The sequence below is a fragment of the Heterocephalus glaber genome, unplaced genomic scaffold, assembly GCF_053883595.1.
Source record: "Heterocephalus glaber isolate CG9 unplaced genomic scaffold, H.glaber_assembly_v1.0 deba00001645, whole genome shotgun sequence".
Lineage (NCBI taxonomy): Eukaryota > Metazoa > Chordata > Mammalia > Rodentia > Bathyergidae > Heterocephalus > Heterocephalus glaber.
The window spans coordinates 386,047-413,790 of NW_028258398.1; the positions used below are offsets into that span (position 1 = coordinate 386,047).

Consider the following 27,744-nt stretch of genomic DNA (forward strand, 5'->3'; position numbering starts at 1 on the left):
GTCCTCATCTCAAACAAGGGTGTGCAGAATCCATCCAGAAATTCACATTTTAAGTGCATAAATAATAAAATAAACACATTGGCCATAGTGCTTTCCTGTTAAGAGTTCTCACTACCCTCGGAATACAAACTAACTTCCCAGTGCAGCTTCAGACTCCCCCTTTTCTAAATTAACAGTTGCTCTCACACTCGCCCTGTGCCACACACTGGTCTTTTGCCCCTCACAAATGCCTTTCTAGGCTCCTTGTCTTGCCCATGGGCCCATGAAGCCCACACTTGCCTCCTACAAGGTTAATGTGAGCTCATTCTGTTGGCAAGAGGCTACTGGACCCCCGATCCTCCCACCCACAGCAAACCCAGGGCCATCCCAGGCTGTGAAGCTGGCTCTGAGCAGGAGGAGCTAAAGGTAAAGAAGTGGCATCCCCACATGGCGTCCCAGCCCAGGGACTGGCTCTGTGAGGCCCAGGGTCCCAGCACCCAGGCCAATCCTGCTCTATCTCATGGCTCCTCGAAGGGCTCTCAGGAGGGATTCCAACCTCTAGGTCTCCTCCAGGACTGAACACCACCCACACTTTACAAATGAAGAGACAGGCTTTGGAGAAGTTGCCAGAGCCCAGGATCTCAACCACAGTGCCATGCAGCCTGTCCTCCCCAGTGCGGACCCAAGCCTCATGCCATCCTCCTCTTCCACACACTCCACCCTGTCCTCCATCCTCTACTTGAGAAATGGGCACAAACCACATTTGCTCTCGCTGCCTCGCTGCCCAGGAGACCTGTCCGAGCTTCAGTGGCCTGGGCCTTGACTGCCTTGCCCTGCCCTCCCACCCCACATCAAGCGGTTGCAGCCAAGGCCTGGGGCTTCGGTCTGCATTCCCAGCACAGAACCAGGTTGGGCACAGCTCAATAAACCTTCGTTGGGCTGCACTGATCAACATTAGCTCCATGACTCCTCCACTCTATTCACCGGGAGTCTGTTCCTTTTCTCCAAGATTCAATTTCCTATGGACATATACAACTGTCCCAGAGTGCCGAGTCCTGCCCCATCCATGTCTTGGGCCCTTCCACTCGTTGAGATCCTGTGCATGGGAAATGATGTTGACTGATGACTCAGAAATCCAAGTGCAGACGGGGCCCAAATTTCGCGGGAGTCAGTCAGGGTTCCATGTGCAGCCTTATCCAGCATCCACAAGTCGCCTTTGTTCCAGCAAGCACACAGCTCTGCTTCCTGTCACTCCCTCTCTGCAGTGCAACTGGCATCAAGGACTTCTAAGGAGCCCAGAGGTCAGGGCAGCCTGACTGGCCACACTGAGAAGCGGGCACTGCCGGACACTGGGGTCAGCAGCAAGCAACTGCCCGCTGCCTGGCAGTCACTTTGTGACTCCCGTCTCTTCAGCAAACTTTGATCAAGCAACAGTAAGTGACACAATTGGCCCTCCTGTCTTGTCTTCTTTAAACTCCCTAGTATTTCCAGAGAATGAATCAAACAATGTCCTTCTCCATTCCCACGAACCTAGGGTAGGAAATCACCCCTGATACTACTGGGACAGAGAGACCGAGTGGGTGGGAACACAAGACAGAAACTCAAGGCTGACAAATGACCTTCTATATTTCCAATCTATCAGGGCTTTTCATCTAGCTGCACTGACTGCACACAACTTGAAAGGTCTGCAGAGTAATTATAACAGGGTTAAAGTTTCTCAGTACTTTTTTTTTTTTTTGGTACCGGGGATCGAACTCGGGTCCTTGCGCTTGTGCAGCAGGTGGTGAAACCACTGAGCTAAATCCCCAGCCCTGTCAGTACCTTTTTAAAAATTACAATTTCCAATTCTCTAGACTGTACATTGTAATCATTTCAAAAATAAAAATAATGATAAACTGACAAAGCTCGGCGTTTAACAAGGTCTAAGTTATCTGTGAAAGGGAATTTTCCTTCTGCAACTAGAGGGGAGGGAATGTACCCAGAAAAAAATTTTTGGCCGAAAAACATGAATATAAAATTTTAAACATATTTTAGTAACCTGAAATCAGTTTTTTTAAAGTCAGAAGTTATAAGCATCCTGGAAAGGAGAAATATTATATTTAAAATATAGAAAAAATTTGTTTTCACTCAATAACCAATGTAAATATACTGCTATGAACAATATAAACTGCAGTGGCAGCTGATGTCCTATGGCCATGGTGAACTCTGCCAGCTACAGCAAAGCACTCTGTACCCCGCTCCCTCGTCTACACAGTGAACACCGAGACAGTGTCTGGGTCACTGGGGTGCAGTGATAACTAAACGAGATAGCACATGGGAAGCACTGGAGAGAGGCAAGGAAACAGTCAAGGTCAGGGCACAGAGAGTCAGAGCTCAGTCCACAACTGCTCTCCAGCCCAGCATGCCACATCCCTGAGCAGCAGCATCTGGATCCAGAACAGAACAGTTGCTCTGTCCCTGGAGCTGTGCCGAGGTGGGGTGGAGCTCCAGGGACAGACAGAGATGCCACAGGTCCCCACCTGGGTGCCCAGGGTGAGAGGAGGTGCCAGCAGCTCTATCAGCCCCAGGTGCCATCATTGTTGCTGCTACTTTGATTCATTATTCTTTTGTGGGTTAGAAGACTAAAAGCTCAGGCAGGTTAAATAACTTGCCCAAAGCCAGCCGGCTTGGGGTAGAAACCAGAGTTGGTCAGGTGCCAACACGGGATACAGCTGTCCTTGCCTGACTCTGCTAGTGTAGGGGGCAAGGGAGAAGACATCTGTTGTGATGTAGCCATTTGGTTCCATCAAGGGGAAGCCACTCAGGTGTATGATGGTCCTGTGCATGCCAGTGTTCTCTCTGTGTGGTTTGCCTGTTGCAGGACACAGAAGGTGAGGGACTATTCTCCCCGTGTCCCCTCATGACTCATACACACTTTTCGCAAAAGTAAGAGAAACAGTATGAACAATGCCTCCCAAGCCGGCCGTGTCAGGGCTACCTGGGAAGGGCCAGCCACAACCTAGAGCACTGTGCCCACTCCCAAACAGGAAATCCTCATTTTCTGAACCCACCTGCAAAGGTGGGCTCCTCCACAGAGGTTCTGGTCAAATGCACAGAACCAACAGAAAGGCACGAGCAAAAGAGGCTGGGCAGGCAGGACTGGACATCTCCCCTAAGTCATCAGCCCCCGATGCATTCACAGTGAAACCTCAGCTTCCTATTCACTGGTAAAGGATGTGCCATACCAAGAGGTCCTAAAAAACAAGTTTCAGGAGGTTTAGGTACCAGAAGTACCTGGGGGAGTGGAGCTGACCCAGCACCCCACGTGTGGGCCCCAAAAGCAGCAGCGACTACAGAATGAGTGCTAGGCTGAAACCAGGCCTGGGGCCCACTTCACTAGTTGCAAAGGGACAAAAGTGAGCCAGGCTAGGATGAGCACTGTTCCACGTAACTAGCACCTGTGAGCACAGAAATGCACTGCCAACATTTATCATTTGAAGGACAGCACAGAAAAGGCTGCACAAGTAACAGATGTGGTAAAACTGGGTCTATATGTGACATGGCCAAGGAGCCACTGTCCCCCTGAGAACAGCTATGCAGTCCTATTTACTCTGGTCCCCACAACTCCTGACTGCCTCCCACCCCCTTCCAGGGGCACCAGCCTGGCTCCTAACAGGCACCTGGGCTGATGATTTGTGCATTAGCTCTGATTCCCACCGCAGCCCCACAAGGAGAGATGCTCCCCTTTCTCAGTAGACAAACCTCAGGTCTGGCTTACACAGCAGTAAATAGCCAAGTCCAGGCCAGACCCAAGGGCTGCCTGACTCCAAATTCTGCGCTTCCTACTGCCAGCTGCCTCTTGGTCACAGTCCTGCATTTCTAAGCCCTCTGGGAACCCCGAGACATCCTGAGGAGCAGGTGGGCAGAGCTCTGAAGGTGGCAGAGGAAGGGGAGCAGACCATGTGCAAAGACAGCCTGCCAGTGTCCTCTACGTGCCACCTGAGGCCCGTCCTGCAGGAAGGAGGGAAAGGCGGCATTCATCACCACCTCAGAAGCCCTGCAGAGAACAATGAGAGCCGTGTCAGTGGTGGAGGAACAGGGGGAACAACAAAGAGGGGCCATGTAGGAGATCAAGGGAAAAATCAACAGCCATGGACAAGATAGCAGACAAATAGAGGTGCTGGGCCCCTGCCAAAAGGAAGAAAAGCCAAAGAACAATAAATGCTGGAGTATGACTGAAAAACACCCACGGAGCAGAGAGGAGAGCAGTGCAGGATGCCAGTGCATTAGCTGGCTCAGAGATCTTAGGAGAGTGATCTTCCTTGTCTGAGCCTCATGGGCCTCAACTGTAACTGGGGACAGTCACACAATTGTGACAAAGGGTTGATGAGCAGCTATCTAGATAAAAATAAAGTTGGATCTCTATCTTCTACCTTACACCAAAATAAATTCCAAGTGGATCAAAGTTTCAAACTTGAGAACACAAAACCAAGAGTACTGGAAGAAGATGTGTGAAAAAAAAATTTATGACCTTAAAAGTAAAAACTACCTAGGTAAGATACCAAGCCCAGAAACATGAAAGAAGAAAAGGAAAACTGACAACCTGAACAACATGAAAATCAAACATGGAAAAGAATATGATAAAGTTCAAAGACAGAAGCTTAAAACACCCATTACACAGAAAGGACTACTTTCCTGAATACTTCAAATCAAATATATTTAAATTGATAATTTGAAAGAGCAACTCAGCCGAAAGATGTAAATGATATCAACAGCTAGCAGCACATTTACTAAGCAAGTCCAGGCACTAGGCTCAAGGTGAGAGCCAGGCACACCTGAGAGGCTAGGAAAATAACAATCTCTACCCCTTAGCATCTGGTAGGAGAAAGCAAGAGGCCAACCCTAAACCTTCGTCAATTTCATGGCAGGTCAAGGATGCGCGTGTCACAGGAGACACAGCGCAGGGGCAGCATGCTCAGGAATGTCCGGGAGGTCTCATCCAGGAGACATCGGCAGGTTCCAAGGACAGGGGCAGGCAGGGAGCAGAAAAGCTGCGCAGGCAGCGGGAGGAGCAAAGGCAAGGGTCTGTGGAAGGAGGAGGTACAGCCAGAGAGGCAAGCAGGGGGGAAAGAAATACAAATAGCTCAAACCTGCAGCAAGACGTCCCACAGTAACCTAGGAATCAAAATTGAAGCTACACGGAAATCTACTTACCAATCATAATGAAAGGACCTGATGTGTTAAGTGCTCACCCTGCCTGCATTGACTTTCACACAGACTCACATAACCCTCCTGACACCAGCCATCGCCACCCCACTTACAGATGAGGAAACCAAGTCACAGGTCACAGAATTGGCTTTTACCCAGAAGGCTGTCACCCCTCAAAACACTTGCTAACACCCTGCAGCCAAGTGCAGGCTGACCAGCAGTCCTGGTGTTGCTGGTTGGCGCATTCCTGGCAAAGCTTGTTTGGAGGCCAGCATGGCAATGGACATCAAAGTGCAAAGGCATGTGCCTCAGGCCCAGCACTCCCTACCTGAATGTGGGCACATGCACGAGGCCTGATGCCAATGCTGCAATAGCAAGCACTCCACTGCCCATCTGGAGGGGCACTTAATTGAACTGTGGTGCAGCCACAAACCAAGCAAGCTGGGCACTCACTGGGTAGCACTCTCGCCAAGACAGAGCCCTGTACCACATGCCCAGCACACTGCCACTTCTAGAGATTCTGCACCAGGAAGCATAGGGTTGAGATCTCTTAAGCGTCGCTGGGATTTGTAGAGGAAATGGGTCACTGTCCTTTGTCTCTGGGGAGGTGAATGAGGAAAGCAGGGGGGCAGAGGAAGAGTCACTTTTTACTGCCTATGTTTTTGTACTTTTAAAATTCTGAACCACATGTATATTTAACTGATTCAATAATAATTTATTTTTTTAAGTAAAGCTCTGTATCACTGGAAAACCAGCATCATTTATCAGAAGAGTTTTTTTTAAAGAAGTACAATGAAAACAAAACAGTTACTAAATCCTAGCCAACACAGTGCTGCCACAGGCACTGAGCCTACTACTAAGAGAAGCATTAAAAGCTCCCAGCACCAACCAGAGACTTTCTTGTAACCATCAGAAGGGTTTAGTCTTAGAGGGAAGTATTCTCTCCCTGGGGTCAACACCACACCTGCAATTAGGTGTGCACCTCTCCTGCTAGGAGGCTGTGGTGGGGCTGGCTCTCATCCCACCAGCTGGACTGGCCCCAAAGCAGGTGGCGACAGAGAGAGGAAGCCAGCTAGCTGTATTTGTTCAGTGGGCATGAAGATATCCTATGAATGGAGTCCGAAGAGATGGTGGAACTGTCTTCATATCACAGTGCACCTCACTCAGGCTTGCTAGACAGGGACTCCTAAGCCCAAGGCCACCTGTACCAAAACCAGATAAATGTATACCAGGATGATCAAAGACATCACTCTAGGGCAAGGGACATACAGGAGTTCTCTGTACTATCTATGTGATTTTTCTAAACATCTGAAATTATTTCAAAACTAAAAGCTTAAAAATGGAAACTAGAAAGAAAAAAAGGAAACAAAACAGATGACTATGGATATAAGAGTTGAGGAAAGCAGGAATTTGTTAAGGAGGAAGGCTGCACCAGTCACGTTATTTTACTCTTCACAACAGCCCAAGATGGAAGGATTTATTACTCTTCACAGCTCACAGGTGACAAAACTGAGACCGGACAGCTCTGAGGTCACACAGCTAGCAAACCACACAGCTGCATTTGGGCCTAGAAAGACCTGTGTAGGCAAGGCCTGTCCAGGGTTCCAGAATCTAGGTGTCCACACAGCCATGGAGAGGCCAAGGGCAGAGGAAACTAAGCAGTTGTTCATGGTCAGAGGCTAGGGCCAGATGTGTCTGCTAAAGGAAACAGAGGAAGTGATCTCCCTAGCACCACCAAGGAGCTCAGGCGGGTCTACAGGAGGACTTCCTGAGCTGTCTGTAAGGGTGGGGTTGGACACCTGCCTCAGGATTCAAGCTTTCTTGCTTGAGGTTTTTCAGTGGGTTCTGCTTCAAGCACCAAGCATGAATTAAACTAGCATTCCCCATCCACACAGCGATGCCATGATTACCACCCTGCCCACGACTACCACCTCTACTATTATGTACATATATGTTTGGGGTTTTGTTTTTTTTTTGCTTAAATTCATGTATTGGTACATTTTAGGTATACAATACATTTACATTTATCTTTGGGTGTTTGTACCTGTACATGATGCATCTTGGTTCTTATTTCTTCCCCATTACCTGTGTGTCCTTCACCCCTCCACCCTTCCCTATTTACATAGACTTTGTTTCCATTTTTTTCTTTTCTCGTAATTTTTCCTTTCCCTTCTTTCTTTTCCCCTTCACCTCCCACTTCCCCTACCCCTTTGGACCTTTTCTTCCTATTTCAAATTATCCATTATTCATTTTAATCCTTATTTACACTTTGTTTCTCACCCTAGAAAAACTATTAGATATTGGTATATGTTTGTTTAAAATGACTTTTTTCTTTTTCAGATGATGTTTTGCTATGTTGCCAGGCTGGTCTCAAACTCCTGGGCTCTACTGATCTTTCTGACTCAGCCTCCCAAGAGCTGGTGACTTCAGGCATGTGCCACTGTGCCCAACTAGAAAGTGAGTCATTTTTTAAACTCAAATTTGTTTATAATCAAAAGAACTTTAAGTGATGGTAAATGCAACACCATGAAACTTGATGCTATAGTAGAAATGAACTGTAAAGATAAGCGAAACTTTAAAGCAAGAAATTATGATCACTGGGTCCCCACTGGACAGCATGGCATGCTGGAGCCCAGAGCTGCTCTCCCGCTAAGCAGGGGTCAGCAAGAGAGGGAAGACTTGTGGGCCCCAGTTGAGGGACACTGAGGACTGGACACACATGGCCTTGCAACCCTGGTGCCATGCCTGGCACACCTCACACACCTCCTCACAGCTGGTGGTGAGGAACCTAGGCTCGGGAAGCTCTGAGTGACACTACCCAGGCATCCTTTCTCGGGAGTCCCAAGGCAAAACCAGCATCACACACATGGCACAGGGGCATCCATGCTGTCCCGGAGCCCAGGGGCGATGGCTGCCACCACCTTGCCCAGGAGGAAGTGGGCATGCAGGCTCCAGGGCCATGGGCTCCCACCTCGGGGGGAGCCTGGCCCCTCTGCTTCCTTAAGCTACTGTGTCCTCCTCTACCTAGGGTAATCTTTTTAGCTGACTTTGCACAACAGTACAACTCCTGTTCAAGAGCAGTGAAAAGGAGCAGAAAATGGAATTTGAAATGTAGAAATAAAATAATTGTGGGCTGTGAGCTATAATTTGATTTCATGCTTTACAAGGAAATGAAAGAAGGCTTCCTTAAAACGTATGGTCTCCCCTGGCTCCCTCTTCCCGCGCCCCTCCCCCTGCCCTAACCATTTTAGGATTTCCTCTAGCACCGAAGAGAAAATAGGATTGTGGAAAATGTTCAGTTCTCAAGTGTCACTACCACTCAGAGCCAGCTCGATTTTAATGTGAACTTCCCATTCTGGGTAAGAGGAAATTCTTCAATTAATAAACCGGGTGTGCGGAGGCCAGCCTTTAAGGTTTAATCAATTTCATCTGTACTTAGGATAAAAAGACTGACTATTCTTTTTTTTTCTCATTTTCCTTCTTTAAAAAAATAATAAAATGAATGTTTTATTTTAAATTCTTTGAGTTCATATCTCCTGTTTCAGGAAACACTGTCTACTTCATGTAGCGAGTCACACACACACACACACACACACACACACACACACACACTTTCTTCCTTTTGCTAAGAATCTTTATTCAAAAATAACTAAATTATCCTCTGTCCTCGTGTACTGTACAGCTTGGGAGGTGACAGAGTAGATAGGGCTTTGGAGACACCTTGAGGGGTCTGGAAGAAGCGAGCAAGGCAGAGAATTGATGAATCTCCAAATATGGGCACAAGAGCCTCTTCTGGACCAGAGAGCAAGAGGCGGACACAGGATGCAAATGGTGAGAAGAGCCAGACGAGGTGGCTGGGCAGTCAGCCCTGTCTGAGACCAGGGGAGAGACCTGCCCGCATGGCGCCTCGGGATGAAACCAAGGAACTTCCCTGGCACTCCTGCGTCAGCATTCAGACTTGGTCACCAGCCAGGACTCTATTGAGACCAGAGAACTAATCTTTGGATCCACCATCACTGGCTGCTCGGAGTCTACCCAGGACCCAGGGCAGAAGTCGTGGTGAGTCCCACAGCAGAGAGTGAAGGGTACAAACTTCAGGCAGGATCAACTGTAACCTGGATCCTGGCTCACTTCTGGGAAGTGTGGTATTTCATAAAATCCCCAAGCTCTCAGCCCATCCCTTCACCTATAAAATGGAGATAAAACCACTCCTAATGTTATATGATGCACCTCATACAGGGCCTCATACAGGGCTTGGGACATAGAAGGCACCTACCTGATCCCTAGGACAGGAGGACTGGAGCTAGGAGGCCTGTGCGATTCCAGGTCATCTCAAGTCTCAATTCCGGGTCATCTCAAGATGGCATTCCCAAAAATGCCATCCTTCTTTTGAGATGGAGGTCTCACCATCTTACCTGGGCCCCAAGCTGGCCTTGAACTCATGGGCTCAAGTGATACCCACTCCCCTGGCCTCCTGGGGACTACAAGTGTGTGCTACCACCATACCATGGAGCAGGGTACTATACTTGGCTTGTTTTTATAAGTCAGTATTTTGTACAGAGTAACTCTGAGGTTCTGTCAATGTGACTTCCATTGTGAAAATGAGCAAGCAAAACTCACAGTTGGTAACAGTTACCAAGGGATGTGAAGTCCAAGGCTTAAAAAAGTTATAAACAGCTAAACACACAGAAAGTGCTCGCTATGTGAGGGGTAAGGGCAGGGAAGAAAGGAGGGAGAGAAGCAGCCAGGGCAACTCTACAGCCAGAACATGAGGAGCCAGATCCAGATAGGTCTGCCCACTGGGGGGCTGTTTTTGCTCCACCAGACTGCCTCCCTACAGTGCCAACAAAGAGGATTTCTCTTGAAGACAGTACCCTGTGACCCCAAGGGAAACCTGGGAGGAAACTTCCCCAGCCATCATTGCATCATTTCAGGCACAGTGCAGGGAGCAGGGTGTGTGGAGAGGAGACAGTGGACTCCATCCCAGCATCCCCTATCTGCAGGCCATGATACATGCCTGAGGCTTAGCCCCTCCTCTGCAGAGTGGGGGTCCAGTTCTCATAGGGCCCTAAGGCCCACATATGGGGCTTGCAAACCTCCCCAGGGATTGCACCCCCACCGCATAATCTAGTTCCTGAACCCAAACTGCTCTGCTCCCTGATGAATTCCAGCACCCTACAAACCCATGTCCTGAAGCAAAGGATGCTGGGAGCTGTGGCGCCCACTCCCAGGGCCTCCAGGGCCCAGGCAAGACTGCGGAAAAGGGAACTCCTATCCCCATCTGGAAGGGACAGTCTCTCCTCAGCACCAATCCACCTCAGACCAAGAGGAATGTGAGCCTGGAGTTGCCAGATCATCCGATTTTTCAAGAGAAGCCAAAAATCTGGACTATTACATGTAATTTGCCAAATTTTAAATGTTGACAACCAATTCAAAAAATGTTTAAACTATGTGGCCCAAATAAAACATGTCCATGGACCAGGCTTGGCCTGCAGCTCCCTCATGAGAGACCTCTGGAGTGGATTTTCTCTAGAAAGGAAAGTTGGAAGGAGCAGAGTAAACATCCAGCTCCCATGGCCCTTACCCCTTGAAGTCAGACCACAGCCGGCTGAGCCCAAGGAAGCAGAGTGGACAGTTCAACTCTTCTTGCTCCGGGAGCCATGTGTGGTCTTGATGGGAATGGGAAAGGTGGATGGCAGGAAGGACCAGAGGGACAGAGTGACAGGTACCACAGGCAGCCACAGGCTTGGCCCCTCCACCTGGGCCACCAGAGGCAATCACATCCCTTCCCTGGCCTGGGCCTCAGCCAAGTAGCAGAGGAGCAGTGCGGGGCCACCCCAGGCTCATCTTACACACCCCAACACTCAGGGCCGAGGCCATGTCAAAGCAGTGCCTGCTTCCCCGGGCAGTAACAAGGCCCGGAGGAGTTAACACTGGCAATGGTTCCCAAAGCTGCTGACATGATTTTCTCTCTGGCAGGGCTTCTTCCTACAGCTCAAAGCACATATTTTCAAACTGAGTCTCAGGGCCAGGGATTTAGCTCAGTGGTTCCGGTGCCTGCCTTGAAAGAGCAAGGTCCCGAGCTCGATCCCCGGTACCTGCCCCCCAAAAAAACAAACTGAGTCTCAACATAACCCCAACAGGTAGAAAGCCCACAAACAAAGGATGACAATGACTGTCCTGGGTGAACAAACAAGAAAACCAAAGCTCTCAGGCTGAACTCCTTCTGGGACAGATGCTATCCCACCAAGCCCCTGGGTCCACAGAAACTGAGCTTCTTTTCCTCCAAGTGCTCTTCACACTGGCTCATTGAACTTTATCTCCTAAGGCAGAGGTACTTTATTGGCATCACCGTTTTGCAGATGAACACTTTGCGGCACAGGGAGGTTAAATCACTTGCCCAAACTCAAATACCTAGGAAGCAGTAGGGACAGGAGGGGACCCAGGCAATTCCTGTCCCCCTCTATGAAGAAGAAAATGGCAGGAAGGTACAGACAAAGATCCCCTCCCTGCTCCTCCCCTGGCTGTGCCCACTACCACCCCTGGTCCGGGCATGGGTGTGAGCCCAAAGCATTCTTCCCACCCCGCCCCTTCTCTGGGGCTCTTGGCTTCACCTCTCAGCTTAGACGAGGCCCTCACACTGCCCAGGACACCCCTGTTCCATGAGTCCCTGAGCCTCTGCCAGGACAGGACCTTGGCACCCAGTAGCACAGCGCAGGTGCTCATCACAGTCATGTGTTGCTGGTCCTGAAGGTCTGTGAGGCCCCACCAGAGAGGAGATGCCTCAAGCTCAGGGAAGAGCCCCCCGTACTCCTAGGCTGAGCATCCCTCCACCAGCAATGGATGCATTCTCTCTCCTCAGTGAGACATCTCAGCACTTCAAAGATCGTGTGTGCCTGTTTAGAATCAGAAAAGGCTGGCACAACCAGGCCAAGGATGGGGCCATAAACCAGGAAGATCAGGGCTGCAGAGAGGGCCCAGGTGCCTCCAAGAGGAGGGCTGTGTCCCCTTGGAGATGACCCCAAGCAAATCCAAGTAGGGGGAAGATGGTCTTCACTGTGCGCTTTACAGATGAACAAAGTGCAGCTCTGAGCAGTAGAGACCTTGTCCAAGCCACACATAGCCAAGGAGCACCAGGGCCGGGACCCAGCCAGCTGTCTCCCCACAGCCACAGGGCCACCTCCTGAGTGCCTGCAGCAGTGCCATGTGTACCAGCTCTCACTCAGGCTCTGAGAAACAGCAGGCATGGCCATGGCCTTGCACGCAAACATGCCCCTGCAGAAACAGGGCCCCAGGTCCCAGGGAGCCCTGCTCGGGAAAAGGGGAACCAACACTGGGCTTTCGAGATCAGCCCTATGCTGACAGTGCTGAGGGGCCAGAACCACCAGGAGTTCCACCCAGGGAAGCACCCTGAGGGCACAGCTCGCAGAGCCTGAGAGCGGCTTAGGAAACTGTGTTGGATGAGCAGGAGACAGAAAAAAAAAATTGTGTTGGGGGAGGAATCTACCATAAAAAGTAAGTAAAATCAGCAGAATTCCTTCATGAAAAGGGTGGAATTAGCATACGGCCTCAGCTGCCAAGTGAGGCCATTGAAGCAAGCAATGTAAATGAGTTCAAGATACAATTAGACATTTTTCTGGACGGAGACAGAGGACTGAAGAAGGCATGGCAGGTCACATTTCAGAAGGAGCAGCAGGAACACATTTCACTGTGAAGCAGCCTGCAGAGCCCACCGGGTCCTGTGAGGGCCCTGCACACGCAGCCAGAGGGACAGGATGCAACCCTAGACGGCCAGGAGCAGGGAGGCCCCCAGAGGAAGTGACAGGCAGGCTGACGGGTGTCCCAGGCGGCGTCCCCCCCGCCACTGTGAGTCTCCCAAGGTGCCTCCCCAGGCCCCACAAACCACAACCCGGGCCACAGCATCGGGCACTGAAGCAAACGCTTGGTTCTGTTCTACTCCAGACATCTGCATGGCTGTCCCGAGGGCTCCATCCCAGGATTCAGAGTCAAATCCAACCTAGCCCTGCCCTCAAGAAGTTCCCAGTCTGCTGGGACACACACACACACGTGCACACACACAGACACAATCAACACTCCATAAACATGAAATGAGAAGCGTCGCTAAACAAGTGCACAAGAGAGGGTTCAGCAACTGGAGGGGAGGAGGAGGCCAGAAAGCCAGGGGAAGAGGCCGTTCTGGGCAGAAGACACAGCAGGAGGCTGCGGAAGCCCTGGCTGCCAGCACTGCACAGGGGATGCTGAGCATGCAGTTCCCCCGGATCTTCGGGGAGGCAGCCAGATCACCTCAAGCTTTGCTAAGAGAGGACGGAATGACCAGAGGCGCCAACCGCTGGCCCATGGACCAGATATGACTCAATGGCAACGAGTCGGGACAGCTGTTCCCAATCTTCTGGAGAGCCAGCACATGTGGCCCACCCAAGGAACAGAAAATGCCGGGTCCTTGTGAGGGACACAATTTATTAGGCCCTCTCTAACCCAATTGGTTCTGATGTCCCCTTTATGTGGCTTGCTACATGGGCTGTCCAGCTTCGTCAAGCTCCTGGGCCCTGGAACTCTCCCTAAAACACTCATTTCCTTCAAGGTGAAAGAAATGTTTACTTCCAGTCACTCTAAAAGGACCACAAACATTTCCTTTATGCTCTCAGCACACATGCTGGCAGTGCATTCCCATGGCCAGTACTGAGTGTGGCTCCGTTCTCCCACATACCCCAAGATCAGAGCAGTCTGCCAACTGCTTGTATCCATAAATCACGCTCTCAATGTGAAACCTGAAATACTCAGCTTGCTCTGAGAAGAAAGTGAGGCAGCTCCGACTCTGTGTCCAGCACCCATATCCGTAAAGGGCCATCGAAGCAGATGTGTAGAGTGACACAAGGACATGGGCCAAGGGCTAGGCACCCTTCCTCTCTCCAAACCTGCTGGTGCTTGGAGCTGGGGTCCCCTCAGCCTTGAACCCCTGTCCTGTAAAGGTTGGACACCAGCCACTCAGCCCAGGGAGAGAAATGACACCAGGCCCATGTTCATAAACCACCGCCGCCGTGCACCAGGCATTGTGCTAGGGATGCTCACATCTGCATTCCCATAATCTTCATCCCAACCTGCAAAGGAAGCACTGTAATTCCATGTGCCAAAGGCAGAAACCAGGTCAGAGAGGTCAATTCACGGGCCCCAAATGCACAGCAAGCACACTGCAGAGCTTAGATTCCCTGGGTCATGGTCCTCCACAGCCTTCAGAATTCTCTGAAGTCATGAACCCTCTTCTTTTTTTTGGTACTGGGGATCTAACTCAGGACCTTGCACTTTCGAGGCAGCCGGCAGAACCACTGAGTTAAATCCCCGGCCCCATGAACCCTCTTTTGCTGGCCCTTGCACCTGTGCCCGTCCCAAATGAAGCTCCCTGGAATAGAGATCAAACCAAAGAAAAGCCACAGTGACCTGGGGTGGGGCTGGACTTGCCTCACTGTGGCACCCTGCACTGGCTTGCTGAGCACAGCCTCTCCGTACCGGGGAGGGCTTTGTGGGGTGCGCCCAGCTGCCTTGTCTCTGTGGAGTAAAGCTTTCGGCTGAGGTCAGAGGCTTTATCCTACTCAGACGAGCAGACCCACCCAATGGTGTAAAACACAAACATCACTACTAGGTGTGGATTCAAATCCCAGCACTGGCAACTGACCAAGGAGGCCAATTCACCTCTCTGAGTGTGGCTCCTCATCGTCAGCAAAAGCCTGAGATGGACAGGTTTTTACATCCTTAGGTGGGAACCATTTGTGAGGAGCATTTTCCACAGAAATTAAGAAAATTCTAAATACAAATGGGGTTTTAGATAGTAAATAATTATTATTAGTTGTGATAACAACACTGGCCTATTCAAGAAGTTATCTGTGTTTATAGAGATGCATACATAAGCATTCAAGGGTAAAATGACTACAGATGTTATGAGTTTGTTTCAAAATACTTCTGTAAATATAAAAAGAAAGAAAAAGGAAAGAGAAAATATTGGGGGAGAAGACAGATAAAGCAAGCAGACAAAATTAGTAACAGTGAGAGCCTACTGCTGGGAATAGGAGTGCATCACTCTGTCATGGGGGTGTGTGAAGATGCTCATGGGGACAGAGCAGGACCTTCCTGAGGACAGATCTCAGCTGAGAGGAGTCTGCATGAGCATGTGGGGAGGAGGACATGTGTGCAAAAGAGCCCAGTGTGGCCACGGAGATCCAAATATGCGGGAGTTCGTCCAAAGGACTGAAGGGTTTATTCTCTCATTAAAATGAAGCGCCTGTTACCTACCAATTACATTTATTATGATTGTTGAAAAAAGAGATACATGTTATAAAAATGACTTCACTAAAACTGAGAAAAAATCCTGAAGCAGAACCAAAAACAAGAGAAGAGGTGCTGCAGAGCAGGGCCTTGTTCTCAAGTCAGTAGCTGGAGAAACCCAGGAGTACACAGGTATAATTCAGACTCAAGGGTAACTGCTGGTATAACCATTATTAGCCATAAGATGTAGAACAATCATAAATCTGTGTAAATTTTAAAAGAGAAAGAAAATCATATAGAAAGTAAAAGAAATAAAGTAAGTAGAGCACAAGGAAGCATAGAAAATGGTTTTTGAAAGTAGAACATGACAGAAGATCAGTAATGAAAAGGGGACAGGGCCAGGGATGTAGCTCAGGGGCACCGCACCTGCCTTGCAAGCACAAGGTCCTGAGTTTGATCCCTGTTACCAAAAAGAAGGGGGGGGCAAGCTTTCAAAACAATGACATTATCAAAATGCAACATATAATCCTACTATGACATCTTTAATGTTATTGCAAATGACTTCTCTTTTTTTCTAGCTGATTTTTCCCATGCAAGCATGGACACACTGACATTTTGTGAGTACTTTATAGGGTCAGGCACCGGGCTAAGCACTGTATGAAGATGGTCACGAATCAACCCTGTGTTTTTGTTGTTATCAAATTCTCCATTTCATAAATGAGAATGCTGAGACCCAGAGAGATCAAAGTCACTTAACCTTTCACTAGTTTAGAGTGAAACTGATAACACATAGCACAATTTGTGTACTATAATCAATTCTGACATTAACTACCCAGAGTCAGTGCCACATATTAAGGGTTTGGTCCTCAACAAGACCCCTCAAATTCAGACACCAGCCATGAGTCCCAAGGTCCCTGGGCTACCATACTTCTGACCAGCTAGCTGCAAATCCAGGGGCTTCCAGCTTTATCACCAGGGTACAAATGAGGTCCAGGGAAACCAAGACACGCCTGGGCGAGGCCTGGAGGGTTCTGCACAGTGCCCAGGCCTCTCCCTGTGGACTCAGCACCTGTCACCCTCTGGGCACACGCGTGTGCTCACCAATCAGAAAGACCTCCGAGCCTCCATTTCCAGAGTTTTTACTGAGGTTTCATAACCAAGGTAGAACTGATCTCAACCCCCAATGCCCCATCTCCGCATGGGTCACAAGGCCAAGCTGGTATCAACCCTCTAATCACATCGTTGGTCTTGCGACAATGACTGGTTCCCACACTGAGTCATCTCCTTAGCATAAACTCAGGAGTAGTCCAAGGGCCACCAGAAGCAACAGACACTGCCATCACGCGGAAAGTCCCTAGGGCTTTGGAAGCCCCATCCCACGAGCCTAGGGCACAGCCAAGATCTTTACTATATAATGATATGGCTAAAAAATGTTCACATAGCCTCGTTCCCCTCCCCACAAAGTGTAAGTCCACACCTATCAACCAAGCATCTCATCTCTGGTAATCGGCCCTGAAGAATAATCTGAAACGCAAACAAATGCGCATCATAGTGCACAAGCAATACTGTGCCCAAAGCCTGTGCTCATCAAGGAGTAGATAAATACAGCAGAGCAAGAAATAACGGGATGATACAGAGCCATTAAATATGTTTTCAAAGGATATTTAATTGTGATGTCATGGTTCAAAAGTTGTTTTAAATCAGGGTCTAAATTTTCATATCCAGTAGAATTTCTTTTAGAAAAAATTCAAAATATTAACGTTATCCTCAGTAACAGGTTCAGAGTGTTTTTCCCCTGTGCTGGGGGCCAAACCAAAGCCAGGCAAGTGCTTTACCCCTGATCCACATCCCCAGCTCCTGCAGATTATTCTTATTTCTTCCTCATACAAATCCTCTGTTTTCCAGATTTTCAATACATATTAATTTTATGGTCAGGAAAAATAAAATAAAAAATTATGAAACTACCTACACTAATTCCCATGAAGCACTGAGATAGTTAATCTGAAAGTACATTTAGAATATTTTTGATTATTTTTCAAAATTAGCTATTCTTTTTTCCTAATGTTTTAATCTTGCTATGGCGTCTATTCCTTCATTTCCACTTCAAACAGTCTTATTGTAAAGTTTCTTTTGGATTATTCTATGGTTATTAAGCCATGAACTTACCCACTTGTGTCTACAGTCTCTTCTCACTGTGACGGTCTTCTTCTCTGCCTTGTGACTGTCTGCTGGCTTTTCCTGAGGATCCCCGTGTGTGACTGCACAGTGCCTCATGGGGTGATTAGGGTTCTGGTGTCCATGACCAGAGGGCACAAGCAGGAACTCTGTCCCCTGAGAGTTAGAGAACCTTTTTCAGCTCTCTCTCCTCCCAAAATGAACAATTCAGCCCTGCCCTGACGGAGGAGAATTTCCCAGTCCCTGTTCCCAGGGTCTGAGGGGACCCCTCACACCTGCGGCCCAGATCCTGCTGGCTCCCACGCCCCCACACACTGGAATCCACTTCCTCCATGGGTCCTGCCCCAGGATGCTCCTTTCTGCTCCTGGACCTTGCTGCTTGTCTCTGTAGCGCGCCTTCACCTTTCCCAGCATTCCAACGAGCCTGGGACGCCTGGCTGCCACTGTGCTAAAGACAAATCTGGGAGCATGCGGCGACCCATGTGGGCCAAACATGGCAAGCTTGTGAGGATGCATTCATCTCAGCCTTCTCAGCCCTGGAAAGCACCCACGGGACTGGGTCTGCTGGAGGGAACTAGAAGCCTTGTTGGTGAACACAGAGCTGCAGCAGGAGTTGTGCTGCAGCCTCTGGGTCAAAAAGACTCAGATTTCAACCCAGATGCTGCCATCGTCGTCATCTGGGGCCACTCATTGCACCACACAGTCACAGGGTGACCATGAGAAGTGGCAACCAGTGCACACACAGCACTACGGAGAGACACAGCTCGATGCCTGGTCTGCTGCAGGACATCCCAGGAAAGTTACCCTTCCTCCTTCCTGGTGTCTCAACCCACATTCACTGACAGGCTGGGGCCGTTTTGTCCCAGTGACATCAGACAGGCCTAGAGCCAGGCCACAGAGCAGCGACTACAAGGGCAATAAGACTCCCCCAGGAATCACACAGGGCGCTCTCTGTACACAGAAAACCCTCAGACTTCAGGGCCAGTAATTCCCACAGACATCCATCTCCAGAGGACACGAAGCTCACTGTTACTTCCTCTGCCTGCCACTGTCTCTGAGAAGCCCTTGCATCTGATGGTTCAAACACTTTACCTTCTCTACACCTGCTGGGACTTGGGCATTAGGGACAGCACTGTGTATCTCCTCCCCCCTCTCAAAAGACACATAAGCACCCAACTCACTCAACTGCAAAGCCACACCCTCAAAGAAGTCCCGGCCTTCAGCCTTCAAGTGAGAGGACAATCGGGAGCAGAACATCTGGGTTCAGGTCTCAGCTCCGTCACTTCCCAGGCCGTCGCTCAGCTTCCCCCACCAGCAGAGCCATGTCAGAAAAACACACTGCTACAGTAAACCGTACAGAGCGGAGTGGTGCCAAATCAGGGTGCCCTGTTACTATCAGTACCCCTCAAATAACCATGCAGCATCACAGCACAGAGTGGTGGTGTTCTAGCAGGGCTGGTGAGGAAGATTTCCGGGGGAAACCGAAGTGAAGAGTGCTCTAAGTGGAGGAAACAAGGGAACAAAAGACAACACGGTGGACGAAGCCGGCAGTGAGGGCCAGGCCAGGAGTGTGGAGTACAGAGGCCCATAGCAGTTTGTGAAGTGAGGGAGTGAACAACTTGATGTGTGCTTTCTAACGTCACCTCCGTGGCTGCCACTGTCCCAGCAGGAGTGGACAGTGGGGGCAGGACAGGGCTGGGAGATGGCACTGCATTGCTCTGCTCTGTTCGGAGCACTCGGCCAACATGAAGTAGCTGGACCTCCAAGGGTGGTGTAGGCTGCAGAAAGGAACTCGGCCTGCATCAGCGTGTCCATTTCTCCATCAGGCCTTGCACGGCCCTCCACGCATGCACACCTCAGCTGCAGAGTGCACTGAACCAGCACAGCTTGCATGGAGGGAGGGAAGCCTGTCTGCAATACAGGAGGAGCGGAAGGGGTGACTCCTGCCTTTCCAAGGGGAATTCTACAGGCAATGTACAAAACTAAACTAAAGGCAGAAAGCAGCACAATAAACATGTTTTAAAGGTTATATAAAATACTCAACAAACAGGGTTTGAGGATGCTTGCCTGTGCGTGGAGATAGTTTTGTCCTCACTTCCTGTGTGGCACCTACAGGGCTAGCAGAGAACCGGGCCCACACGCATGCCCCGCAGGGGCTGAAACAAGGAGAGGACAACAAAGGAAGGTCAGTGTAGAGGCACCCCTTCAAACTCACACCCCAGCCCTGCACACATACCAAGATGGGCCTTGAGGAACACATCCAAGCAAGACTGGAACGCAGATGGAAAGGCCCAAACAGCTCAAGGATCCCATGCGAAGACACGCATGCTGGGCCCACCCCACTGGGTGCATCTGTTTGTTTAAAAAGCAACTCAAACAAAAACTGTTTTAAATTACAGCTGGTGTCTGAGCCACTCTATCAAGCACTTAAGATATAGAGCTGATTATTTTTCTGGCAACAACGAAGAAAGACAGGCTGAAAGTACGGTGTCCTGTTACCAGCTGTTTCCGGAGCAGTTCTTACGATCTATGTCTGTGTTGGGGCTGGAGCCAACCAGAGAGGTCTGTACATTAAGCTGTTGTGGTTTGTCTTTTTTCCCTTCATTTTTCCCCATCTGCATTCTGCTTACTTAAACCACAAAGAGGACAGCCCCTGGGAGGGCACCTCTGTGCGCTGTCACTGCAAACGGGCTCAAGATACCAAGAAAAGGACCCCGTGTAAGCTGTTGTCTCTCATACCAAGCCTCTACCTGTTTACTTAGATGCAGATTCCAACTCAGCTCCCAGTGACCTGCCAGGTGGCCCTAGGCTCCCCACCCCTGGAAGGCATGTTTCCTCCTCTGTGGAATCAGGGTGCTGAAATGTACCTGAGAGGCCAATGGGGCACAGCAGAAATGGTGTATGCACAGTGCTGGGCTCAGAACCTGAAAGTCCCAGAGTGTTCACCGAACAGGAGGATCATCAGTGTCTGCCTTGGTCCCTGCACACACACCAGCCTGCTGCCTCCATGCTGCCTGCCAGTGGTTCTGCAATCTGCCCTCAGGGCAACAGACATCACAATGCTGCAGATCACAGTGGAGGCAACACTTATTTCATGTGCTTGGGCAAGGGGGATGGGGGAAGTGGCACCACCCCTGGCTCCTAGTCTCAGTTACTCATTAATTCCAACGTTTCCAGCAGGCCCAGTACAGGGGCCTGGGAGCCAGGCCATGGATACAGGTGCATGTGGAAGTGTTTCAGGCTCTCACCGGGCAGCAGGCTGAAAGCCCCTTCCTGCTGGCAAGGGAGGGACAAGACGCCATTCCTGGCTCTGCTGGGGCAGCCTAGGGTAGACAGCCAGGACGCTGCTTTACCTGACTCCTCTTCACCCTGGGAAGATACTGCATAGTACCCAGGTAGCACGCAGCAGTCCCCTGAAGGACTTAAGGCAGGGCTGTCCGGCAACAGCCTTGCAGGCTAGGTGTCCTTCATGTCCTCACCACCATCGCCACCACACCCCTGACTTCTGTCCCACAAGCAGGCTGGGAATGTAAGATCCCGAGCCCCACCTCATACCATCTGGGGTGGGTGGGTGGGTGGGGGTGTGTGTACGAGGTCCGTAGAGCAGCAGTTGGCACCAAGCAAAAGCTACCCAACTGTTAGCTATTGTTATTAAGAGGAAGTGGGGTCATGGATAACGTCTATGTTTTCTTTCTATGTTATTTTCCAAAACTGGAAGAAAGCTTACTTCACATAAATACTTTATAATAAAAGTTACCTATTAAATACTAAAGTAAAAATACCAACTAGGTCAACTCCTGAAATAGGCCTCAGACTACTGCCGGGCCCGTAGGCAGAGATCCTTCAGTTACAAGGAAGGGGACCACCCCAGGCCATTCCAAGAATGGCTGACACAGAAACTGGACAAAGAACTGTGATCTCCATGAGCTGGGATGACAGGGTCCCCTGATGGTTGGTGAGTTATCCACTGGGAAATCCGGCCAGAAAGCTGGACCCTGAGGGAAAAGCTGGGAGCCCACATCCAGGCACCCAGAGGGCAGAGGTGGGTGTGTGTTGGTTGGCTAAGGGGCAAGCAGGCGATAAAGACCTGGCCCAAGGCAGGTGGCAGGCACACCACTGTGGCTGCCTGGGCTGGATGGCCACCTCCTCTGACTTGGGCCGAGCCCGGCTCTGCTTCCCCAAACAGACATTTCCCAGAGCCACCAGGGCTGGTTTGTGAGCTAGTTTGCTTCTGCTTCCTACAGCAAGGCAAGCCTCAACTAGGGCTCCAGATCTGGGGACCTGTCAGCAGACATGAAGGGTCCCAGCAGAGGCTGAGCTTGGTGGCTGGCCAGGCTTTGATGTTCCTCCATCCCACACTTGCCCAAGTCTTGGGCTTGTTTATTTTTCCTGTATAACTTTTACAATGTTCCAACTAAACAGGACAGTTTCATCAACAATTTCCAGGCAAGAAAAAGAGCAGAATGCCTGGTTTATAATGAAGATTGGTAGATCTGCGAGGCCATGCAATGGGTGAGAAAAGCTCCCACTTCAAGAGGTTTGGAAGCTGGTTCAGGAACTCTGCATCCCCTGCATCCCCTGCATCTGTTCACAGAGTCTCTTCAGGCCCAGCTCCAGGGGTAGGCGTGGTGCTGGGCTGGCTGCTCAGTCTCTCCTGTGCCTTCTGCTGGACCCCTATGAAGACACTCTGTCTGTGCTAGGCCAGCTGGGCTGGTAGGAAGCACGAGGAAAGGATGGCAACTATACGGGAAGCAGCCTGGGAGACAAGGGCAGTGACCACCTTACTGCAGGGCCTGCATCAAACCCTGCTGAAAAGGAATCCTGCAAATTTCCTGGTTTTAAGAAACAGTAGGATGGATTTCTGTCCTTCACAATCTAAGATTATAGCCTAATACAATGTATTAGCCCATGCTTTACCAATGCAACTCAACCTAAGAACCATTATTTAACACTTTTTTTTTTTTAGTAAATTCTTTTATTGGTACATTGTAGGTATACAACACAATTACATTTCTCATTGGGAATTGTACCTTTACATAATGCATATTGGTTCTTATTTTTTCCCCATTCCTAGCCCACCCTTCCCTATTTACAAAGACTTTATTTCCATTTTTTCCATTTCTTATCATTTTTCCTTTCCCTTCTTTCCTTTCTCCTGCCCCTCCCACTACCCCTACCCCTTTGGACCTTTTCTTCCTATTTTGCATTATCGATTATTCATTCTAATCATTGGTACATTTTAGGTATACAATATAATGAAATTCATCATTGGAAATTTGCACCTTTACATAGTCTCTCTTGGTTCTTATTTTTCACCCTTGCCCAGCCCTCCCTTCAACCCCTCCAGTCCTCCCTATTCACAAAGATTTTGTTCCTATTTTTCCACTTTCTCATATTAATCCCACTCCCTTCTATCCTTTCCCCTAGCCCTCCCACTTCCTTCCCCTTTGCCCCTTTTCTTCCTATTTCACATTACCTATTATACATTTAGTCCTTATTTACACTTTCAGTTTCTCACACCAGAGACACTATTCGGTATTTACACGTGTGTCCTATTTATTTCACTTAAGAGTATCGCCTCAATGTGCATCCACTTAGCTGTAAATGTCTCTAATTTCTCTTTTTTATGGCTGAGTAGTACTCCATTTTATTTAAAAAAACACATTTTCTTTATCCAGTCTCCAGTTGATGGGTATGTGGGCTGTTTCCAAGTTTTAGCTATTACAAACTGTGCTGCTATGAACATGGGTGCACATATAACACTGTGGTATGATTCTTTTAATTCTTTGGGGAAGGTCCCCAGCAGTGGAATAGCAGGGTCAAAATGGGACTTCCAGTCCTAGTTCTTTGAGGTATCTCCATACTGATTTCCACAGTGCTTGCACCAGTCTACATTCCCACCAGCAGTGGAGCAGGGTTCCTCTTTCCCCACAGCCCCGCCAGCATTTGTTATTGGTTGATTTCATGATAGCAGCCATTCTTTCTGGAGTGAGGTGGAATCTCAGCATTGTTTTCATTTGCATCTCTCGAATGACCAGTGATGTTGAACATTTTTTCATGTATTTATTTGCTATTTCTACTTCTTTGTCTGAGAAATGTCTGTTCATTTCAGATGACCATTTTCGGATTGGGTCTTTAAATTTGAGAGGTCTGATCTTTTTAAGTTCTTTACAGATTCGACATAGTACACCTTTGTCTGAGGAAGAGCAGGTGAAGATTTTTTCCCACATTGTGGGTTGTCTCTTCACACTGCCGGTGGTTTCTCTTGCTATGCAGAAGCCTTTTAATAAGAAGAGATCCCACTTGTTGATTGTTTATGCTAGTTCAAGGGCAACTGAGGTTTTGTTCATAAAATCTTTTCCTACACCGATGTCTTCAAAGGTTCTACCTAACCTCTGTTCCAACTGGTTCAGAGTTTCTATTTGAATATTTAGATCTTTAATCCATTTTGATTTTAGTTTAGTGCATGGTGAGAGATACAGGTCTAGTTTTAATCTTTGGCAAGTTGAAGCCCAATTTTTCCAGCACCATTTATTAAAGAGGCTATCTTTCCTCCAGTGAGGGTGTTTGGCTCCTTTATCGAAGATGAGATGGCTGAGTGTGTCTGGCGTTGTTTCTGCATCTTCTAATCTGTTCCACTGGTCCTCAGGTCTGTTTCTTTGCCAGTACCATGCTGTTTTTATCACAGTTGCTTTGTAGTAGAGTTGCAGGTTGGGGAGTGTGATACCCCCTGCCATGTCTCTGTTACCTAGAATTGCTTTTGCTATTCTGGGTCTCTTCTTGCTCCAAATGAATTTTTGGATTGTTTTCTCGAGGTCTATGAAGTGTGCTGCTGGGATCTCAATTGGAATTGCATTAAATCTATATAGCAGTTTTGGAAGTATGGCCATTTTCACTATATTAATCCTTCCGACCCAGGAGCAGGGGATGTCTGTCTATTTTGTGATATCATCTTCAATCTCTCTTTTCAGAGTGCCATAATTTTCAGAGAAGAGGTCTTTGATTTCTTTCGTTAGGTTGATTCCTAGGTATTTCCGTTTTTTGGATGCTATTGTGAAAGGAATTATTTGCCCTATTTCTCTCTCAGTGAGTCTGTCATTTGTGTAGAGGAAAGCTATTGATTTTTGTGTGCTGACCTTGTAACCAGCTACTTGACTGAATTTGGTTATTAAGTCTAGAAGACTTCTGGTGGAGTTCTTGGGGTCTTCTATATAGAGTATCATGTCATCTGCAAATAATGACAATTTGACTTCTTCATTTCCTATCTTTATTCCTTTTATTTCTTTCTCTTGTCTAATTGCCGTGGCTGTTTCCAGAACTATATTGAACAAGAGTGGTGATAGTGGACATCCTTGCCTTGTTCCTGATTTTAGTGTGAAGGATTTCAGTTTTTGAGCATTTAGTATGATACTGGCTGTTGGTTTTTCATAGATGGCTTTTATCAGTTTGAGGTAGAGACCATCTATTCCAATTTTTTGTAGGGTTTTTATCATAAATACATGTTGGATTTTGTCAAATGCTTTTTCTGCGTCTACGGAGATAATCATATGGTTTTTGTCCTTGGCTCTATTGATATAGTGTATTACATTGATTGATTTGCATATATTGAACCATCCCTGCATCCCTGGGATGAATCCCACTTGATCAGGGTGTATGATCTTCTTGATGATCTTCTGCATTCTGTTTGCCATTATCTTATTAAGGATTTTTGCATCTATGTTCATTAGTGAGATTGGCCTATAGTTCTCCTTTTCGGTTGGGTCTTTCTCTGCTTTGGGGATCAAGGTGATGCTTGTTTCCAGGAATGAATTTGGGAGTATTGATTCCCTTTCAATTTCATTGAAGAGTTTAAAGAGTAGTGGCAGCAGTTCTTCTCTAAATGTCTTGTAGAATTCAGCAGTGAAGCCATCAGGGCCCGGGCTTTTCTTAGTTGATAAGTTTTAATTACATTTTCAATTTCATTGCTTGATATTGGGTTGTTCAGAATTTTTAGGTCTTCTTCGTTCAACTTTGGTAATTCATATGTATCTAGGACTCTGTCCATTTCTTCTGTGTTGTCCATCTTATTGGCGTATAGGTTCTGGAAGTAGGTATTGATGATCCTCTGGATTTCTGCTGGGTCTGTTGTAATTTCACCCTTTTCATTCCTAATTGCATGGATTTGGGCCTTTTCTTTCCTTTTTCTGACAAGGTTGCCTAAGGTTTTGTCAATTTTGTTGATTCTTTCGAAGAACCAACTCTTGGCTTCATTGATTTTTTGTATTGTTCTCTTAGTCTCCATTGCATTGATTTATCCTCTGATCTTTACAATTTCCTCCCTTGTATGAGCTTTGGGGTTGTCCTGTTCTTCTTTTCCTAGAAGCTTGAGGTGCAGCATCAGATTGTTTAATTGGGCTCGTTCTGTTTTCCTAATATGTGTATTCTCTGCTATGAATTTCCCTCGTAAGACTGCTTTCATTGTGTCCCATAGATTCCAATATGTTGTATTGTCATTGTCATTTAATTGAAGGAACTGTCTGATTTCTTCTTTAATTTCCTCTGTGACCCATTGGTTATTCAGAAGTGTGTTGTTCAATTTCCATGTGTTTATGAAATTTTTTGAGTTTCTTTTGCTATGGATCTCCAATTTCATTGCACTATGGTCTGATAATATATAGGGGATAACTTCAATTCCTTTGCACTTACTTAAACATGTTCTATGTGTGAGTATGTGGTCTATTTTGGAGAATGACCCATGTGCAGCTGAGAAGAATGTGTATTCTGATTTCGTGGGGTGGAAGACTCTGTAAACATGTTAAGTTCATTTGTTCAAGAGTTTGATTGAGTTCTAGTATTTCATTACTTATTTTTTGTCTAGTTGATCTATCTATTTATGACAGTGGGGTGTTGAGGTCCCCCACTACAATTGTATTGGTGCATATATGACTTTTCATGTCTGTTAGTATTTGTTTTATATAGTTGGGTATACTAGTGTTTGGTGCATAGATATTTATGATTGTCACCTCTTCCTCTTGGATTCTTCCCTTTACAAGGATGTAGTGTCCTTCTTCGTCTCTCTTAATCAGTGTTGGTTTCAAATCTACTTGATCTGCAAAGAGGACAGCTACTCTTGCTTTTTTTCGGTTTCCTGTCGCACGGAGTATTGCTTTCACCCTTTAACTTTCAGTCTATGAGGTTCCTTTTGAATTAAGTGTGTTTCTTGTATGCAACATATTGTTGGATTTTGCTTCTTGACCCATTCTGCCAGTCTATTTCTTTTGATTGGTGAATTGAGACCATTAATGTTGATGGTTATAACTGAAACGTATTGACTTGTCATTGCCATGACTTTTTCTTTTTGTTGGGTTCTCCCCCTTTACATTTAATTTCTTGTCATGCCAGATGGGTTCATTCTGCTTTGCTTCCTGGGGTTGTGATCCTCAATGTCTGTTCCTAGGATATTGTGTAAAATTCTTTGGAGTGCTGGTTTGGTATTCACGAATTTCCTAAGGTGCTCTTTGTCATGAAAGTATCTTATTTCTCCATCAATTTTGAAAGATAGTTTTGCAGGGTACATCAATCTGGGTTGGAGGTTGTTTTCTTTTAGGGCTTGGAATATGTCACTCCAAGCTCTTCCTGCTTTGATGGTTTGTGTTGAGAAGTCTGCTGTGATTCTGATGGGCTTTCCTTTGTATGTGATTTGTTTCTTTTCTCTAACTGCTTGTGGAACTTTGTTCTTCTGTTGAGTTTCTGGAATCTTAACAATTATATGCCTATGTGTAGATTTTTTTTGATCAAGGCTATTTGGAGTCCTATATGCCTCACTTATCTGTATGTCAAGCTCTTTTTCCCCTGCTTGGGAAGTTTTCTGCCATTATTTCTGTGAAGAGATTTTTTTATGTCATCTGCACTCTCTCGTTTCTTAATCGACTCCAATCAGTCTTATGTTGTTCTTCTTTGCATTATCTAGCAGCTGCTGGATTGATTTCTCATGTTCCTTTATAATTTTAAAGCAATTTTTCTTTTCCTGGTCACTAATTGCAATCTTATCTTCTATATCTGAAATTCTGTCCTCACATTGGCTCATTCTGCTGTGTAGACTTTCAGTGGAGTTTTTCATGTCCTGGAAATCTATTTGCATCTGTT

At 47.7% G+C, this 27,744-nt stretch overlaps 1 protein-coding gene across 8 annotated transcripts in view; it reads right to left on the reverse strand.

Moving 5' to 3' along the window:
- Positions 1-27,744, reverse strand: part of Eefsec (eukaryotic elongation factor, selenocysteine-tRNA specific) — a 219,997-nt gene that overhangs the window by 135,042 nt on the left and 57,211 nt on the right. The window contains exon 1 of one of the 8 annotated variants that reach the window (XM_087196942.1): positions 17,611-17,775. The exons of the other annotated variants lie outside the window; for them this stretch is intronic. The gene's annotated coding sequence lies outside the window, so the exon portion shown is untranslated. Of the gene's footprint in view, positions 1-17,610; positions 17,776-27,744 lie in introns of those variants that run through there. 8 annotated transcript variants of the gene reach the window in all.